Raw genomic sequence first — 18,767 nt, 5'->3', positions numbered from 1 at the left:
AAGGTGGAAAGATGAATATATTCATGCAAGCACAGACATGTTTCTTGTGGAGTTAATCTCTGTGTGATCTTTCATTCCCAGCCCTCTGACTCTGCCAGCCAAGCCCAGGACAGGCACTTCAAACCTATCACCATCTTGTCTCTACCACAGAGGTTGGGAAATGAGTTCTATAAAATTATACTTTGTGTTCAGAATCCTGTATTTGTGATTTGAAGTTGGTCCACTCCTCAGTCAGTTCTTGGAGGGGCTGTAATTCTCCAATCTTCTTAATTATCCCCATGGATAAAAATGTTGAGGACCTTGCAGGATCTTTCTCTAGGACATGATCCATTTCTTGCCCTTTTGAGAGATAGCCAAAATCTTAGGATGAAAAAATAACTCTTGATGAAAGGGTTCTGGACAGTTCTCCCAAAGCAGCCACTGAATTACGGGAAAAACATTTATGGGGAGAAACCACAAGGCAAGGAGGCAGGGTCTAATTCAGTCATCAATAAGCCCATTGTTTCTATCTTGGGAATCTTATTTTTCCATGGAAGTTCTTTAAAAGGGCTAAAGCACTCAGAGAACCACTTCAGTTCTATGTGGGGTCCCAGAGAATGATTTGGGCAGTGAGTAGGGAGGAGAGATTTTTGCTGATGAAGGGAGCTGAGTCAGGCATTTCCAGGGACTTATCTACAGGCAGGTGGACCATAGTGAGGAGGTTACTCTTAGGATCGGGTTTAATGTGAGGGTCATGAGATCTAAGAAGGACCATCAACTCCAAGTAGGAAGCAAGTTACTTTATTTCTTGGTCCCCAGAATATTCAATTGCAAAATGAGCATAAGCATTCCTGGACCCAGCCTTCTTAGCAAAGTTATTATGTTGATCAAATCAGAAATGAGGAAGAGGGGGAAGCTAAAACTCTTATTAAGCATTTTGAGATGCTAAACATGTTATAGAAATGGTTTTCATTTCATTTTGAAAGAGGCAATAGCATTTTCTTTTTATTAAGTGACCCACAAAATTAATGAGAGATGTTCAAATGCTCTGAGCCCTTAAGGCAGAATGAGAATGAACACAGGAACTGACAGCCTGTCTTCTGTGAATTGCAAATGGTAGTGAAAAGAGGCCCACTTCCAACATCTTCTTCTTAAGTTTGAAGTCTTTGCCCAAACACGATTATGCAATATTTTGGGAGTCAGTTCCAAGCTTTCTCAAGTTGCTTATGAGAGATTTTGTTTATTAAATAATTTTCTGAAATTTACCAAGTTTTAGTGACTCACGGATTCATGCAAACTTATGTCTGACATTTAGAATTATAGAGTGAGAGGGGGAGAGATCATCTAATTCATCCCGTATTTTACAGGAAAGGAAACCGGGAGCCAAGAAGTCTAAACGACTTGCCTGAAGCTGTATGCTGTGCCCATGGGAAAGCTGGGCTGGAACCCATCCTCCAACATTCTCAGCTCAGTGTTTCTCTTCAAATACACTTTCCATGAATACTCTGGACATATATCCTACTTTCATGGTCAAAGCTAAACCCTTGGAAGAAAGCAAGAATGAATTTTTCCCTGTGACTTCAAAATAAGAGAAACATTTTGTAATCGTAACACACCATGCTTTTAAGAAGGTCCAGTTCTCTGTAGACTCCGCAGGTCATAACATGCTTTCTCACGCATTTAATCTCTGTAACGATTCAGGTGAAGATTGTTATTAATACCAGATATAGAAGCGGCTTGGTCAAGGTTTCCAAAAATCGAAATTGTGACTCAGGAAAAGTCTGGGTTTTCAATTCCATTTTTGGAGTTTTTGTTATGCTATAAGAAAGCTGATACCTAAGTGCTCTTAAGTATGAGTGATCATTAGTCACGGAGATGAGACTCCCAGATACACCCCCCACCCCTTCCTTCAGCTCCAGCTGAAGCTAGGCTCTGCCTCAGTGTATCCTAAAATGCTGACACCCACACTGCTGTGACATGCCAGTTCATAGTGGATTGAGTTTTCCAGCTCGTCAATCAACAAAAATTCACTTACTTGAGAAAGGCCTAGTTGAATATCAGATACTTCTCATTTCTAGATGACTTTTAAGTTATTGACTGATTTGATTTTCCCAGCAAGCCTATGACCATTATATTTCAGTTTTATAGATGAGCCACAGAAAGAGTAGGTAACATAGCTAGTAAATGGCAGGTAAGTAAAATTTGCATTTTTGTTTTTCTTATTAAAAGTATCGGGAAGATCCCTTGGAGAAGGAAATGGCAGCCCACTCCAGTATTCTTGCCTGGGAAATCCCATGGACAGAGGAGCCTGAAGGCTACAGTCCATGGGATCACAAAGAATTGGACACCACTGAGTGACTAACACTTTCCTTTTCAGTATTTTCGCATAGTTAACTCCAACCGTTCAATTCTTTGTCTATGGTGTAAGATTCTCCCCTTACTGAAGCTCGGGGTCTCAGCTCCAAAACCATGGGGGTTTGTAGGGGGGTTGTAGGGGGGTTGAACTAGCAGTTCGTCCTATAGTACTATTGTCCCCTCGCCACTGCTGAGGACTTCCCTTGTGGCTCAGCTGGCAAAGAATCCGCCTGTAATGTGGGAGACCTGGGTTCGATTCCTGGGTTGGGAAGATCCTCTGGAGAAGGGAAAGGCTACCCATCCCAGTATTCTGGCCCGGAGAATTCCATGGGGTTGTGAAGAATTGGATATGACTGAGGGACATCTACTTTCATCACTTTCACCTACTACTGAGGCAGGAGGCAGATGCCCCCCCCACCCGCCAGGGTAAAGCAATTGGATATTCATTCTCTATGAACTGAAACTCCAAGACAAGAATAGCAGGGCAATTGAGGGAAGAAGTTAGGCCCTTCCTTGACCACATACTTACTATTCTCCAAGTCAAGAGACCTCCCTGGCCACACATACACAGAAAAGGCTCCTTGGAAGCCAGAGCAGAGTTTTGTCAAGGGATTTTCTACCCAGATGCCTTTTTGGTAGGATCCATCTTGACTAAGAGATGCATGTGCACACATGGGAGGAGCCTGAGATATACCTAATATGGACTGTGAACCACGCAAATCAAAATGATTGGTCAAAGGAAACCCGGAAGAAATAGCCCATTAAAGTAATTCAAACTGCCACGAGGGTGTGATTCAGTGACTCTCTCTCCCCCTGAGTCCTCCTGTGTGACTGTCCACACGTACTGTACTTTTTCCCTCTTAATAAACACTTTACATGCTCCATTACTTTCCATCTTTGCGGAAATTCTTTTCTGCAAAGCCAAAGGGTCAGGGCCTATGTCACTGACCACTGGTCTAGTTGAGAGGATCTGGCACTTTCATTGCTGCAACCCAGCCCAATCTCTGGTGGGGAACCCAAGACCCACTTCAAGGCATTGCAGGTCGAGGCCACTGGAGATCACCACCATATGCTCCATGAACTTGGCTGTCCCATAACACCCTAGTCTGCTCTACCTTATCCTACTTCATGGCAACCCACTGCAGTATTCTTGCCTGGGAAATCCCATTGATGGAGAAGCCTGGTGGGCTATGTATGCTGAGGGGTGGCAAAGAGTTGAACAGGACTGAGCATGCACACACAAACAAAAAAGTCTCTATTTCCAGGAATAAGTAAAAGTTACATCGTTATCATTTGTATTTATATATAAGCATTAATGGAGAAGGCAATGGCAACCCACTCCAGTACTCTTGCCTGGAAAATCCCATGGACAGAGGAGTCTGGTAGACTGCAGTCCATGGGGTCGCTAAGAGTCAGACATGACTGAGCGACTTCACTTTCACTTTTCACTTTCATGCATTGCAGAAGGAAATGGCAACCCACTCCAGTATTCTTGCCTGGAGAATCCCAGGGACGGGGGAGCCTGATGGGCTGCCGTCTATGGGGTCGCACAGAGTCAGACACGACTGAGGCGACATAGCAGCAGCAGCAGCATAAGCATTAAGCTTATGAACTTTCCAGACATTTTAACATAGGAAAAATGGGATATAAAATGTAAAATGTGATATAAAATAACCACTCCTTCTCTCCTCCCTCCACCCTTTACTTCTTAAAATATTCGTTTGAGCAAACTCGTTACTCAACGGTAATACAAAATCCTCCCACAACAGAATATGAAGTCCCAAATCCAACAGTTTTTTCCTTAGTGTCGACAAGTGTATACAGAGAGAACTAGGTTAAATGAATATACGGGCAACCTGTGATGGGGCAACAGGAAGTTGACGTCACCAAGTAAGCACCCAGGCTTGTGTACAGGCTCCTGCAGAGCAGATAAGTCTTGCCGCTCTTGATGCTGTGGGAGTACGTGCTGCGTGTACTTTATTGTTTGAATTTAAAGTCTTTTTTCAGCATCAGCTACTGCAGGGTCACCCTCCTTGCTGCCCCTGAAGTGCTAGGTCCCAGAAATTCCATCTTTCATTTGAGATGCCCAGCTGTGAGTTCAACGGTTCACTTGGTGCAACTCGGAAATGAATCATCTCAAATGATGATTTCCTCTACTTAGAGTCAATGAGCTTTCAAAAACGATTAAAGATGTTGAAATTTGTACCTTTTTATACGTGAAAGGCCTTTATGAGGTGCTTTTACCAGTCCTTGAAATAAAGCCAAGTAGGGGGGCAAAAGAGAAGCTCAAATCATATAGACGGGACTGATGTTGAAAGAAATGGAAATAATTGCTTGTGTATCCATTTGACATGCCAACCAGAAAGGAGTTAAGTTCCTGCCTGCGCTGCATTTTCTTCCTTATGAATTAAGCACTAAAATATGCCCACGTCATCATTTTCCTCACACACCTAGCTCTTCCTCTATAATGCCTTGTCTCTACTTGCCTGCAGACAGAGCTCCCCATATTTTGCTTCTGACTCTAAACACCCATGATCACTCATGATGACAGAGCATTGGTTAATGAGGTGGCTGTGAGATGTTGAGAAAGTTCTGTTTGGCTTGTAAAGCCATGGCTGTCTTTTATAATGGAACTTTTATCTTCTGACAGAGAGCTTGGAGCTCACGTCTTTTTTTTTTTTTTTTTTTGGCTCAGCATTTTCACTAGTGGTTGATGGTGACTATTCAAGGATTTCATTCTTCTGTCATAGAAAGCTGGGTTGAAGATGGGGAGGCAGGTGGACATTTCTTTCTACTGCTCTCTGTGTCCCACAAGGCTTTTACAGAGCAGGGAAGTAAACTATCTCCTGAAGGAGAGGAAGGTTTATCCTTATATCATGAACCTATCATTGTGGCCGACACGCAAGGCAGATACATAGACCTCACTACCAATGCAAACGTCACTTTTCCCCTTCATTTCATGTGGGAATTGGCTTGTCAAATAGGAAGTCGTGTGGATGTTGAGTTAGACACGGGTCATTTCCTTTCGCTACAAAGGAGCCTGCGAAATGAGAGTTCGCCACGACCTTAACCTGCGTTCCAGTTCAATCAATAACCCAGGGGCCAAGGTAATCACTTGATGTAGTCACTACTTGACTTTTCTGCTTCACTGTATTTACAGTTAGAGAAAAACACATCCCACAACGCAATACGTACACGCTTTCTATCAAGGATGTAGCATAAGGGTAAACAAAGTGCCCTCTTAAGTCAATATTTGCTGGGAAAAGGACAGAGTGTTCTTGGTATTATTATGGTACTAAGGTTTCACAAGCTAAGAAAAACACTGAATTTGTTACATATTTATGTACAAGTACTATGAAGCATAACAGGAAAAAAGCAGTCAGACATTTTAATCAAATCAAATTCATACATGCTTTAATAGGCAAAAAGTTTTGTACTTACATAGACCATGGATGGAGTCTTCTGTCCTGTTTCTCATGGGGCAGAAAAGCAGCTTTAAATGTTTTGCTGGAAAATAAAATTGTCTTTTTTGGATTTCCATTAGATGGAAATGAATAGTTGAATAATGTATATGTCTTCTGCCAATTAAAAAAAAAGGGTTCTGTGATTTGTACAGCTGTGATTGAGAGGAGCCAATTGACACTTGAAGGCAAAGGAAGATGGAAAATGAAAGAATAAATGAGTGGAAAATTCCACAGCTCAGAATCCCGGTGCTCTCTCAAGGACAAGATTGTTACTTGAGAAGGCTCTGTTGAATTTTTGGCATTCTTGCATTATCTCACTTTGAAGATGGAATGTAAACCATGGTTTTCAGCCAGTATCACTGTTCTCTGAAGTACATTCAGTTAGATTTGCTGGGAGTCTTTGGTAATATCAATTTCCTTAAATTTAACTGAATAATTAAGGTTTCAAAAGTTTTGGGCACTCATGATCTCTCTTAGCGGGAAAAGCAGCTGCATCTTTGGGATGTCTGTGGTAAATTCTCTTTCCGTGGGACTCTGAGTGTTAACCAGAAAGAGATCCACTCATTCACAAAGCCTTTAAAGACAATTTTGGCTACTTGTATAGTCTACTACTCTTAGGGAGTATTGTTAGAAGTTCATTTGCTATAGAGATCGTGAGAACTGCCAACAAGTGGGCTTGGAAAAACTGGACAGGTGCTGGTTGCTAGTGATAAAGATACTTTCTTCTGGTCTGTTACTGTGGCAGAACATTTATTAAAACTTAATCTCTTCTTGTGTATTTGTTAAAAAAAAAACAAACAGAAGATTCTGGGGAGGATGTTCATTTTTAAAGTCAAATACTCACTAAAACTTCTGGAATCTGAGTTTCTGTTCTTGTCTTTGTGTCAATAAATAACATATATTGAAAGTTATGTTTAAACATTGATTGTTGGTCACCTTATTTTCAACTAATTTGAGATCTGTGCCTGATCAAAAAGGTTGGTTTTAGCAGAATTGAAAGAGGTACATGTACCCCAGTGTTCATTGCAGCATGCTTTACAACAGCTAGGACATGGAAGCAACCTAGATGTCCATCAGCAGACGAATGGATAAGGAAGTTGTGGTACGTATACACAATGGAATATTACTCAGCTATAAAAAAGAACACATTTGAATCAGTTTTAATGAGGTGGATGAAACTGAATTATACAGAGCGAAGTAAGCCAGAAAGAGAAACACCAACTCAGTGTATTAACACATATATATGGAATCTAGAAAGATGGTAATGACAGTCCTATATGTGAGACAGCAAAAGAGACGCAGACATAAAGAACAGGCTTTTGGACTCAGTGGAAGAAGGTGAGGGTGGGATAATTTGAGAGAATAGCATAGAAACATGTATATTATCATATGTAAAATAGATGACCAGTGCAAGTTCCATGTGTAAAGCAGGGTACTCAAAGCTGGTGGTCTGGGACAACCCAGAGGGATGGGGTGGGGAGGGGTGTGGGGGAGGGTTCAGGATGGGGGGGACACATGTGCACCCATGGCTGATTCATGTTGATGTATGGCAAAAACTACAATATTGTAAAGTAATTATCCTCCAATTAAAATAAATTAACTAATTTTAAAAAAAGGTTGGTTTTAGGATACTTATAAGATCCCTTAGCATAAATAGCATGAGTATAAATAGCAGCATATATGGCAAATATACAGAAAAATCAATTAACAGAGACTCATGACTCTTTCAGAATTTAGAAATATTTCTTACTGGTTTGTCGCTGAGATTTTCAATGCCTGTTTTAAATTAGAAATTTGAGTTTGCTTTAATATCCAGTATAGAAAGGATTCTGAAAAAAGGGTTGGCATTCAAAACATACTTGGTCATTGTCAGGAGAACCTGAAGAATTGCCACAAATTATATGCCACAGATGCTCCACAAAGGATGGCTCCACCGGCATGGGCTATATGGTAGGTCTTTCATGTTCTTCCTGTAGGGTTGCACCAGGTCCCACGGCTTAGCCCATGAGTGGAGCATTAAAGTGAGGCTTCAGAGTGTAAGGTGTTTTCCTGTAAGAATGGTTGAGAAACTTTTCCTTATAGAGGTGTCTCTTTTTGAAATTTAGACTTCTCGTATGATACAAGCCAATTATTTCCCTTTTATCTAATTAGGCATTCTATCACTCATGGGATGAAATATCCTTAATAACAGAGAATGTAGTTTCTGAGAAATTTGAATCAACAGGGAAAATATGATATTGACAGTCTTCAGTAACATTGCTATTGTATTAGTGAGGAAGATTCTTTTGATGCCAAGTCACAGAAAGTGACATAAAAAATGGAGGTTTATTGAAACAATTATGAGGACTCTCAGAGGCTGTAAGCAAGAGTTGTCCAGGGAGGCCTTGGGAAGGGGAGGCACCATGGAAATTTAAAGAGATCATGTCAAATGACTCAGTTCAGATACCAGGTTAACACCAGATTCCCAGTTTTTGGGAGAAAAAGTCTTACAAGGCCAGTGTGGGACTGTGTCCACCTTGGATCAATGAGCTGAGCTTTACAGGGGCAGGACCACAGAAGCTCAGACCTGGCTTCTAGGGGCCTGCCACCACCACGGGCAGGGCCCTGAGAGGGACAACTCATGTGGCTGACTATAACTGAGCAGCCACCATGGAAGGCATTGAGCTCAGAAATTACAGCTTTCAAGTTCTACTTGGAATGTAGATATATGTATACATATATATGTATATATACTATATGTATACATGTGTATACATACAGTAAAAAATCAGGTGGTTTCTTACGCATTCCATAGCTATGGTTAGCACAGTTGTGGGGAGAAATTATTGCAACATCAGGTCATTAGTTTTGAGAAACGTTATTTTCACTCTCCTGTCAGATGCTTCACAAGGTCATCGGAATAGACGTGTGATAAATGGGAAACAACATAGAACACACATTTAGTGAGTAAACATACAAACTTAAATGCTATGTGACATTAAAATCCAGGTATGTGTATTTTCTTTGCTTCACCTATGGGTACTCAAGAGTCCTTGGTAATTCACTCTTTGATTTGATCCATCTTTTTTGATGTCCTGTTTGTGTTGTCTCTGTATTAATCATCAGGAACTCAAAAGTATACTGGTCATAGTTCTGGCTTCCAAAGAGTTTACAGTCTAAGAGGCAATACAGTTCAGTGGGTTCGAGTGGTAGGATAAGTCGCACACCTTAGGGGAGTACATTTCAGAGATATCAACACAGTCTGGGTGCCGGGAAAGTCTTTCTGAAAGAAGTGGTTCAGACAGTAAAGAATCCACCTGCAATGCAGGAGACTCGGGTTAGATACTTAGGTCAGGAAGATCCGCTAGAGAAGGGAATGGCTACCCACTCCAGTATTCTTGCCTGGAGAATTCCATGGACAGAGGAGCCTGGTGGGCTACAGTCCATGGAATCACAAAGAGTCAGACACAACTGAGCGACTAACACTTTCACTTTTCACAAGCAGGAAAAAGTTAAGAAACTGAAGAACTTGCAGCTGGGAGAGAGAACAGGCAGAAAGCAATAAAAGAACATATCATCCAGAAACGTTCAAAATCCCATAGACAATAGAAGGCATTTTTGTTTGAAGAGCTGCAATTAGGACAGTAGGGATTATGGAGAATAAGGAGGGAAGATCCTTGAAGTGAGAGATACGCAGAGGTCAAATAATGAAAGGTATGGTGAGTTATGCTAGGGACTTTATCTGGAGGACAATGAGAACTGAAGTGTTTTAAATGGGGGATACATGATAATACTTTTTAATTATAAAAATTACTCTGAGGCTGGACCAGAGAAGATAAGACTAGAAGTGGGGAAATGATTTAGGAGAATAACAGGAATGCAAGAGAGAGAGCTCCATGGGGTCACAAAGAGTTGGATGTGACTAAGCGACTGAACTGAACTGAAGAGAGAGGGCAGAGGGCTGAACCAAAGTGGTGCTAGTGGCAATGGAAAAAAGCAGATAAAAATAAGAGCTCAGTGGGTTGTGCTGTATGAACAACCCATACAACTCAATAACAAAAAGCAAACGACCCAATCAAAAAATGAGCAGAAGGCCTAAATAGACTTTTTTTCTCCCAGAGAAGACATAGAGATGGCTAACAGGAACATCAAAAGATGTACAACATTGCTAATTATTCAACTTCCTTGGTGACTCAGATGGTAAAGCGTCTGCCTGCAACGCAGGAGACCCAGGTTCAATCCTTGGGTCGGGAAGATCCCCTGGAGAAGGAAATGGCAATTATTAGAGAAATGCAAATCAAAACCACAATGAGGTATCACCTCACTCTGGTCAGTATGGCCATCATCAAAAAGTCTATACCAATAACAAATGCTGGAAAGGGTGTGAAGAAAACAGAACCCTCTTATACTGTTGGAGGGAATGTAAATTGGTACAACTACTACAGAAAACAGCACAGAGTTTCCTTAGAAAACTAAAAATAGAGCTACCATATGATCCAGCAATCCCACTCCTGTACATATATCCAGAAAAGACAAAAACTCTAATATGAAAAAATACATGCATCCTAATATCCATAGCAGCGCTATTCATAAGAGCTAAGACATGGAAGCAGCCTAAGTGTTTATCAACAGATGAAAAGGTAAAGAAGATGTACGTGTGTGACAGACAGACACACACAATGGAATATTAGTGTTAGTTGCTTCAGTCATGTCCGACTTTTCAGGAACCCATGGACTTTAACCCTCCAGGCTCCTCTGTCCATGAGATTTTCCATGCAAGAATACTAGAGTGGGCTGCCATTTCCTTCTCCAGGGAATCTTCCCAATGCAGGGATTGAGCCTGGGTCTCCTGCACTGCAGGCATTAGTCAACCATAAAAAGAAAATAATAATGCCATTTTTAGCAATTTGGATGGAACTAAAGATTATCATATTAAGTGAATAAGCTAGACTGAGGAAAAAATATTATATGATACAGCTTATATGTGGACTCTAAAATAATGATATAAATGAACTAATTTACATAACAGAAGCAGACCCACAAACATAGAAAACAAACTTATGACTGCAAGAGGGGAAAGAGGGGGTAGGGATAAGTTGGGAGTGTGGGTTTAACAGATACACACTGCCATATGCAAAACAGGTAAACAACAAGGATTTACTCTACAGCACAGGGAACTATACTCAAGATCTTGTAATAAACTATGATGGAAAAGAATAAAAAGAATACATGTATATATAACTGAATCCCTTTGCTGTACATCTGAAACTAACACAATATTATAAATGAATTATACTCCAATAAGAACTTTAAAAAAATGATGTGCTGTTTGATGAGGAATGGGTAGTGAGGAATAAAGAGTCGGGGCAAGGACAGATTCAGGCTCCTGGGATGGACAACCCAATGAACAACAGAGTCGGTCTCTGAAATCGGGAGGGGCAAGACAGGGTAGATGGTGAGTTCTGTGTGGTGAGTTCTGGCATGGTATGCTTTAAATGATCATGTGAGAGCAAGTAGAGGTTTTCAGTAGTCTTTATAAGTTTGATGATCGGGAAAAGGACGTGGGATAGAGGTGTAGTTTAGGGAGCCAGAAGAGTATACAGAAGTGCACTGAGAGAAGTGTTAGAGGGAGTTGTTGTTTCTCTTGGTCTTCATAGTCTCTGTGGGGAAAGAGTGTTCGGAGCTTCTGACATTGGTACCTTTGAGAACAATCCCTGGTGAGACTGAGGCAAATCTAAACTTGTCAGGAAACCCTCCTTCGGCAAGGTAAATTCCTGGTGATGCAAAGGCAAAGAAGAGATTTCTCTTTCCTCACAGAGCACTGTGCATGCTCAACTGAATTATTAAGAATGAAAAAATATCTCTACTGTGTGTTATCCATTCATATGCATGGAACATTGATGATCCGGACATACTACTTCTAGCACAAGGGCTGGAAGCAGCACAGTTGGAATGCTGATCAGGTGGCCAAGGTAAATTCCCTGATAAGATTATATTTCATCCTCATCCCTTATAGACTCAGATCCTTGACCTGGGGCCCAGCAAGTGCTCAGGAAACATTCATTATTTGTATCGAGGTTCTTCCACAGAACAGCTTCATATTCTAGGGATTCCTTCTTGTGCTGTCCAATCACTTCTGATTTCTCAGTGTGGAGTGAGGATGTCCAGGATGGTGGATGGAGTGAGGATGGTCCAGATACTTTTTTGTGAAGCCTGTATTTTTAGGGTATAGAGCACTTAGAAATTTTTTGACCTTTTAGGACCCCCAAACTGTGAAAAGCCCCCCCTAACATTCTATCAACAAATATTCACCCTCAATTTTTTTTGATGCCTTCCTTAGGTAAACTAATTTAAAAACATACTGGTTAAAGGTTATAGCTGGGCTTCTCAGGTGGCACTAGGGGTAAAGAACCTTCCTGTCAATGCAGGGGATATAAGGGACATAGGTTGGATCCCTGGGTCAGGAAAATCCCCTAGAGGAGGGCATGGCAACTCACTCCAGTATTCTTGCCTGGAAAATCCCATGGACAGAGGAGCTTGGTAGGTTATACAGTCCATGGGGTAACAAAGAGTCAGACATGACTGAATCAGCTAAGCATGATGCAAAGGTTGTAGCCAGGGCAGGAAATAGCATTAATGGCCATATCAGTTAGGATTCTTCTGATTACGAGTAATAGAATATCTAACCCAAAGTAGCTTAGGCAAGGCAAATATGTGACTTCAGGTGTGACTTTAAATAGGACTCAATGGTGCAGCCATGGAGAGTTACTCTTGTCAGTTTTGATTCCACTTCCTCTGGGTTGAATTCATTCTCAGGCAGAATCTTCTTTCAGCGTTGCAAGATATATACTAGGAACTACAAAATCCTTCCAAGCTGAAATTCTGCAGAAAATGTGAGAGTCCTTATTGTGGCATCTCCTACTGAATGCTTTCATAGGGTTATTTGACCACTGTAAACCTGTCATTATGATTCAGAGAACAGGAAACACTGATTAGCTTGATCTTATGAGTCTGGTCTACTATTAGCTTAGTGGAGCAAAAGACCTGGTCCTGATTGTATGCTGTACTCTGATCCCAGGGTATATGGGCTGGTTTGGAAAGATGTGTTGTTTCCCACATGGGTATCTGGGTTCAGTTAACAGGAGAAATGTGAATGAAGGCCAAGTGGCAAGAACAACTGATGGCATGTAATCCACCATTTTCCTTCTTGCACCCATGGCAGACATTGATCATCAATCATGGTACTTTTTCTCACTGTACCTGGACGTGGCTTTATCAGTGCAGTGCTGTCGTCAGCCTCTAACAATCCAGCAGAGTTTACTGAGCAAGGCAAAATGCCAAAAAAAAATACTTGGAAATTCCTAGATAAAGCTATCTTTTCCCTTATCAGTAAATCAAGACAGAAACAGACTAAAAGAATTCTATAGTAAGGTCAAAATTAATCACTGATGAGCATTTTTCTTTGCTCCCTTTTTGGTTTCTTTCTCTCTCTCTGTGTTAGCTTATTAATAAGAAAATTTTGTTTTTATGTTCTGAGAAAACTCTCTGGAGAGCTGTGGAAAAGTAATAAATTTGTTCTTTTCATGATGGACATTAAAGGCATTGGAAACATTCTGTGATTTTAGTGGGCATAACGTGGCCAAAATAACTATGTATTTGCCTACAAGAAAAATGCAAAATGTAAATAAACGCAATCAGGCTCAAACAGATGGGTTTCTTTCTGGGGCCCAGTGGTCAGGATTTCAGGAATGCTGAGTCTGAAACCTGACTCTGCACCACTGTCACCCAGAACTAACACATAAATGACCATTTGGATAACCACAGGGACCCCAGAAGGCCCCTGCCTTCCTGTGTCGTCATCTCTAAGTGCTTTCTGCACTGGCCAGAAATTCCAGCATTAAACGCTCATTTTGTGTGCGTGATTTTTAAAGCTTTGCTTCCTTTGTCTCTTTTTAAAATGCCCTTAGAAAGGCCCCATAAAGACAGATCATTAAGTTCTCCCTTCCCTTTACAACTTGATAGCAGAAGTGTTGGATTGTCCTTTGAAAGCAGGTTTTATTAGGTGGTGAGTGAGAAAAACAGTGGGGGGCAGGGTGGGTTCCAAAAAGAGATGAAAGTGTCCTTAAAGAAGACACTGAGAAATCTACAGACAAATATTACTTCTTGCCTTTTTACGAGGTCTTAGCTGTAGTCTTGGCTATGCCATTTGAGAGCCTCCAAGTTTTAATGTGTTTATTCTGTCCATCTATCCCATGCTCATTTAACAGACATTCATTGAGAATCATCTACTGTATCTAAGTCATTGGAGGGAACACAAAGATGTAATTTTTGATTGAGGAATCTTAATTATAAGTAAGGTGGGAAAATAGTAACATTGTTTTTTTCCGCATAGTGTTTCAAAAATTTTCAGGGTCACAATCTTAATCTGTGCTGATCTGCACCCTTTCATCTTGAAAAACCTGTTATTTTCTCAATCACAAAATATTGCATTTTCTAGAAATTCTTTGGGGTTTAGCAAGTAAACTGACATGATAATGCTGGAACCGTTCACTTTGTGTTGTGTGTTTGCACAACTGTCCTCAGCAGTCTCCACCTCTTTCTCCCATCCTTCCTCTTTCCTCTCTGCTCCCAGTTCCTTCTCTTTTTCCCCCTTTCCTCTGTATTGCCCGCCCTTCCTCTTTGTTCTCTATAGCCCTCGCTCTACCTCTCTTTCTCCCTAGATGTCTTCATTTTTCCTCCTCATTCTCTCCTTCCCTACTCCATCTTTCTTTCTTCCCATCCTGCCCCCCACTTCACCTCTTCCCCTCCTCCTCCTTCCCTCCTTTCCTCTCCTTTTCCCTCCTCCTTCTTCTCCCCCTCTTCCTCTCTCCCTCTCCTTGTCCCTCTCTCTGCCTCCCTTCTCCCTTCTTCCTCCCTAACCTTTACTCTATAGCAGTTTGAGGTCATTTCTCCTGCATCACACAGACCTCCAGGTGGTGAGGAAAAGGAGGACTTTGACCTTGGAACACTCTAAATTTACTCTGTCCAATCTTGACCCCCCTGCTATCCTAGTATCCATCCATAAATCATTTCAGCTTAGGTTGGATCTACTGGCCTGGGTCAGTCACCCAGGCCAGGGGAATGAGTACCATGATGAGCTCATCCTGAGGCCAGGGCCACCGTGACTGTGGCTGGCAGTTCCACCAAAGCTAAGTGGAGGTAGGGGGAATGTTTCACCCACAAAGTAAGGGTGTTATTAACAGAAAAAATGGAAGGAAGGGACCTTGAATAGAATAAAAGCAAGACAAAACAAAGACAAAACAAAAGGCAACACCTACCCGTTCACTTTTTTTTTTAGGGTAAAATTCACTAAAGATAAGCAAATGTCCCTGAATATTTATTTTCATGCAACCTTGATAAATTGACATTGAATTCAAGTCATTCTCTCCTAATAAAAGGAATAACAGCATGTTATTTAACAACAGTGACTAAATCATTCACCATGTCATAAAGAACAGGATGTTACAGTACCATAAAAAATTGCTTTGTATAATAAAAGCTATCACAAACACTTAGAGACCAATAGACTAAATAAAGGATCAAATCAGTTCAACTCATCAGATATTGAGTGTGTATTTTTCTGCCAGGATTGCCAAATTAAACTCTACACCAGGAAGAAGATAATAAAATGATTAACAGATACACATTTGAAAAGGTAGGGATGTGCTAACTATATCTTCAGCATAAGTACTCAGCCTGGGGGTGATGATGCCGGGAGTGGGGAGCTGAGCCCACCAGGGTGAAAGAGCTTCACACAGCATGTCTGGAGGAGGAGGCTTCCTTCTAGCCTCTGAAATGTGGCAAGGTAAAATCATTCAGCCAGTTAAACACTTCCCAGTGGACTATTTCATTCGATTCTATGTAAGTGCTGGGAGAATCAGGCATCATCTCTGGTGAACAAGAAAAGTCCAAGGAGATTCCAGATGAAGTGACCTGTCCAGGGTCACATAGGTCATCAAAGAGGGATCAAGGATTCAAGTTGAGCCTTACAGAATGCAAGATACACACTTTCCTCCACTGCATTCCTGCAAGGTTTTCCTCAGAGGAGGGACGATGGAGGGACAATGGATGGATGATGCTCTCTTCCTGGGGCCCTTCTCTTTGACCTACACTTGATTGGTCTGCCCAAATCTCTCCTTTTACTGGTCCCTGATCTCTCCAGCTTTTCAAGAGCAGGTATCACTTCAAGCAGTGGAATCCAAAATTCATTAGCCATCACAATTCCCTTGGGGGCTTAAACACCCCTTCCATCACCTCTCACTTCCCACTCCCCTGAAGGCACACACAGGGTTTTGGTTCTACCTGCTTCTTGATTTCTCTTGATATTTTGACACTACTGAGGATTAGGATCTCCAGAAAGCAGACTCTGAGGCATAGTGAGGATTGCAAAAGGATTATTGAGGAGCAGCCACTGTGAGAGGAAAAGAAGGGGCCGCAAACCTGGGCGGTGGGGGGGTGGGGCTCAAATCTCATGCAGACCTGACAGAATCCCTGCCAGCTCCATGGAGAGTTCCAGAACAGAGACGGCTGTGAGAGGAAAATTCACTGTGTGGAAATGGTCAGGCCCTGTACTCCCGCCTTGCTCAGTTATCATCTGGGGACCTCCTGAGAAGAGTGTGACCTTGGCTAAAAGCTGAAGGAGCTCCCAGCTGGAGGCTGTCAGCTTGCCATGGTCCTCACAGCTGGGTAGGGAGTTCTGTCTGGAAGAGAGGGATCTGAACGGCATCTTTCAGTATGCTGATTTGTGGTGGTCATTTAATTGTTTTCTGTCTTAAGTTCTTCTCACTAACTAGTTGTTTTTGTTGTTCAGTCCCTCAGTTGTGTCTGACTCTTTGTGACCCCACGGACTGCAGCACGCCAGGGTTCCCTGTCTTTCACCATCTCCCGGAGCTTGCTCACACTCATGTCCATTGAGTTGATGATGCCATCCAACCATCTCATTCTTTGTTACTAACTAGATTATAACCTCATGAAGAGTTAGGGCCTTAGGACAACAACCAAACCCCCAAGTAATATAGGGTGAAAACAATCATGTGAAAAAAAAAGAGTCAGTGTCATTTAATGGATTTTTTAACCTCTTCTGCAAGCAGCACCTGAAGTTTCTTATTAGATCATTGATTGAATTGGGTAACAAAATATTAATAACTGGATGCATTTGAAACAAAAAAGAATGATAGTTTTCAAACCACTCAAAGAGAGGTAAATCTCACCTTTCTTAGAGAAATTTGACAAGTTGGAATTAAAAACAAATGATAAACATGGGCTTTGTTTAAAATTTAATTAAACTTCCATTTTCTTGGTGTGTTATAGGTTATAGATATTTAACGTACTAGTCTAATTTAATATGCATGCTCAGTCGTGTCTGACTCTTTGCGACATGCAAAGAGTGTCCTATGGACTGTAGCTCACCAGGATCCTCTGCCCATGGGATTTTTTAGGCAAGAATACTGGAGTGGGCTTTCATTCCTTCCTTCAGGGAATCTTCCTCACCCAGGGATCAAACCCACGTCTCCTGCGTCTCCTACATTGCAGGTGGATTCTTTACCACTGAGCCATTGGAGAAGCTCCCACCTAATAAACTGGTGGAAACAAATTCTTGAGGTTTATTATACTCTGGGAGATGGGTTCTTCTGGGTCAGTCACAACTCCTGGATTTAGACTTGATTCACTGAGAGACACTGCTTCAAGAAAAGAAGCTGGCTTTATATCCATGGAGGACAGTCTGATTGTGATTTAGTTTATCCACCTTTGCAGAACTGCCTCTAAAAACTTCTGCAGTAACTGCTGCTCAGAGAATAAACTTGGGGAATGATCAGTGCCATCAGGAATCCTTCTTTACAGGAAGAGATGGAATTTGTAATATTTGTGCACCCAGATATTCTGCATCCTCCCTGTGAGGCTTTCCTACATGTTTAAGCTTCTTGTCATTATGCAGGAGTAACAACTAAAGCAATCATTCCTACTCACTTCATTTTGACAGTGCAAAAGCTTTAAGAGATGTTTCCCTGGTGGCAAAATAAACTTGATAAACAGAGAGAACTATCCTTTAAAAAATAGTTTTTAGAGCACAAACAGCTGTCTTCCATTTTTGGCATAAAAAGGGAACAACTCAAATGACTAATCTCACTAAGTATTACAATAAAAGTGCTGGCGAAACATTAACTATATCCTTAGCATCGTTAGTAGCCCTGTAATTACAGTTCTAGTTTAAAAAAACCCAACAACTTCTAGGGCACATTTAATTACTATCTGCCTTTATCATTCCATTCTTGCCTTTCGAGTGTTCTTATATGCACTGATCCCCAATATCAGTCATTTATCTGCCCTGAAAAATAAATGTGTCTTTGAAGAAAACATTCTTACTTAACACCATACCATAGAAGAAACTCTGGAGGAACAATCAAGAGTGGTTGATCAGAACTTAAACATCAGGGGCTTAAACATCATACTAAATATTATGCTACTATCTATATTTCATTAACGTGTTATCCTACATTTATTTTTATCTCTTCCCATATAAATGGACAGTTTCATGGATTGTATGTCAATGAAACCGAAGTCTCACAAAGAGAATCATCCCCAGGAATTTATGTTAGAGACTGTTAATTTTTATTTTATTTTTTTATTGAAGTATAGTTGACTTACAATGAAGAATAGAGGTTGTTAAAATGAAATGATGTTTAGGGTTCACAAGGGGTAGATTGGAGGAGGACTTTTTTAAAAATCAAATCAGCTTATCAATATATTTGGAAACTGTCCCTTAAAAGGTCTTCAGTGTTATAAATAATTCTGCATGCTTCACTGACTTTCCTAACATGCTTCTGCTTCCATAATTCCTTTCAAAAGCCTGCAGTGAGCAGTACTGGGGCTTGTATGGGTTGGGTGCGCTTTGAGCCCTACCCACAGGACACCAGGAATGTCAGCAATATCTGTTTCCATAATTCACAGTTC

General features: G+C 41.2%; 1 long non-coding RNA gene across 1 annotated transcript in view; it reads left to right on the top strand.

Annotated features, from left to right (window-relative positions):
* The window catches only part of LOC136166119 (uncharacterized), a 99,325-nt gene extending 97,707 nt beyond the window's left edge, over positions 1-1,618 (top strand). The window contains exon 3 of the long non-coding RNA XR_010662853.1: positions 1,347-1,618. This is a non-coding gene — a long non-coding RNA (uncharacterized lncRNA). The remainder of the gene's footprint in view (positions 1-1,346) is intronic.
* The last annotated feature ends 17,149 nt before the right edge of the window (positions 1,619-18,767 follow it).

Source organism: Muntiacus reevesi, chromosome 4 (genome assembly GCF_963930625.1).
Source record: "Muntiacus reevesi chromosome 4, mMunRee1.1, whole genome shotgun sequence".
Classification (NCBI taxonomy): domain Eukaryota; kingdom Metazoa; phylum Chordata; class Mammalia; order Artiodactyla; family Cervidae; genus Muntiacus; species Muntiacus reevesi.
The sequence above is the reverse complement of the archived record's forward strand: the minus strand, read 5'-3'. Positions and strand labels throughout refer to the sequence as shown.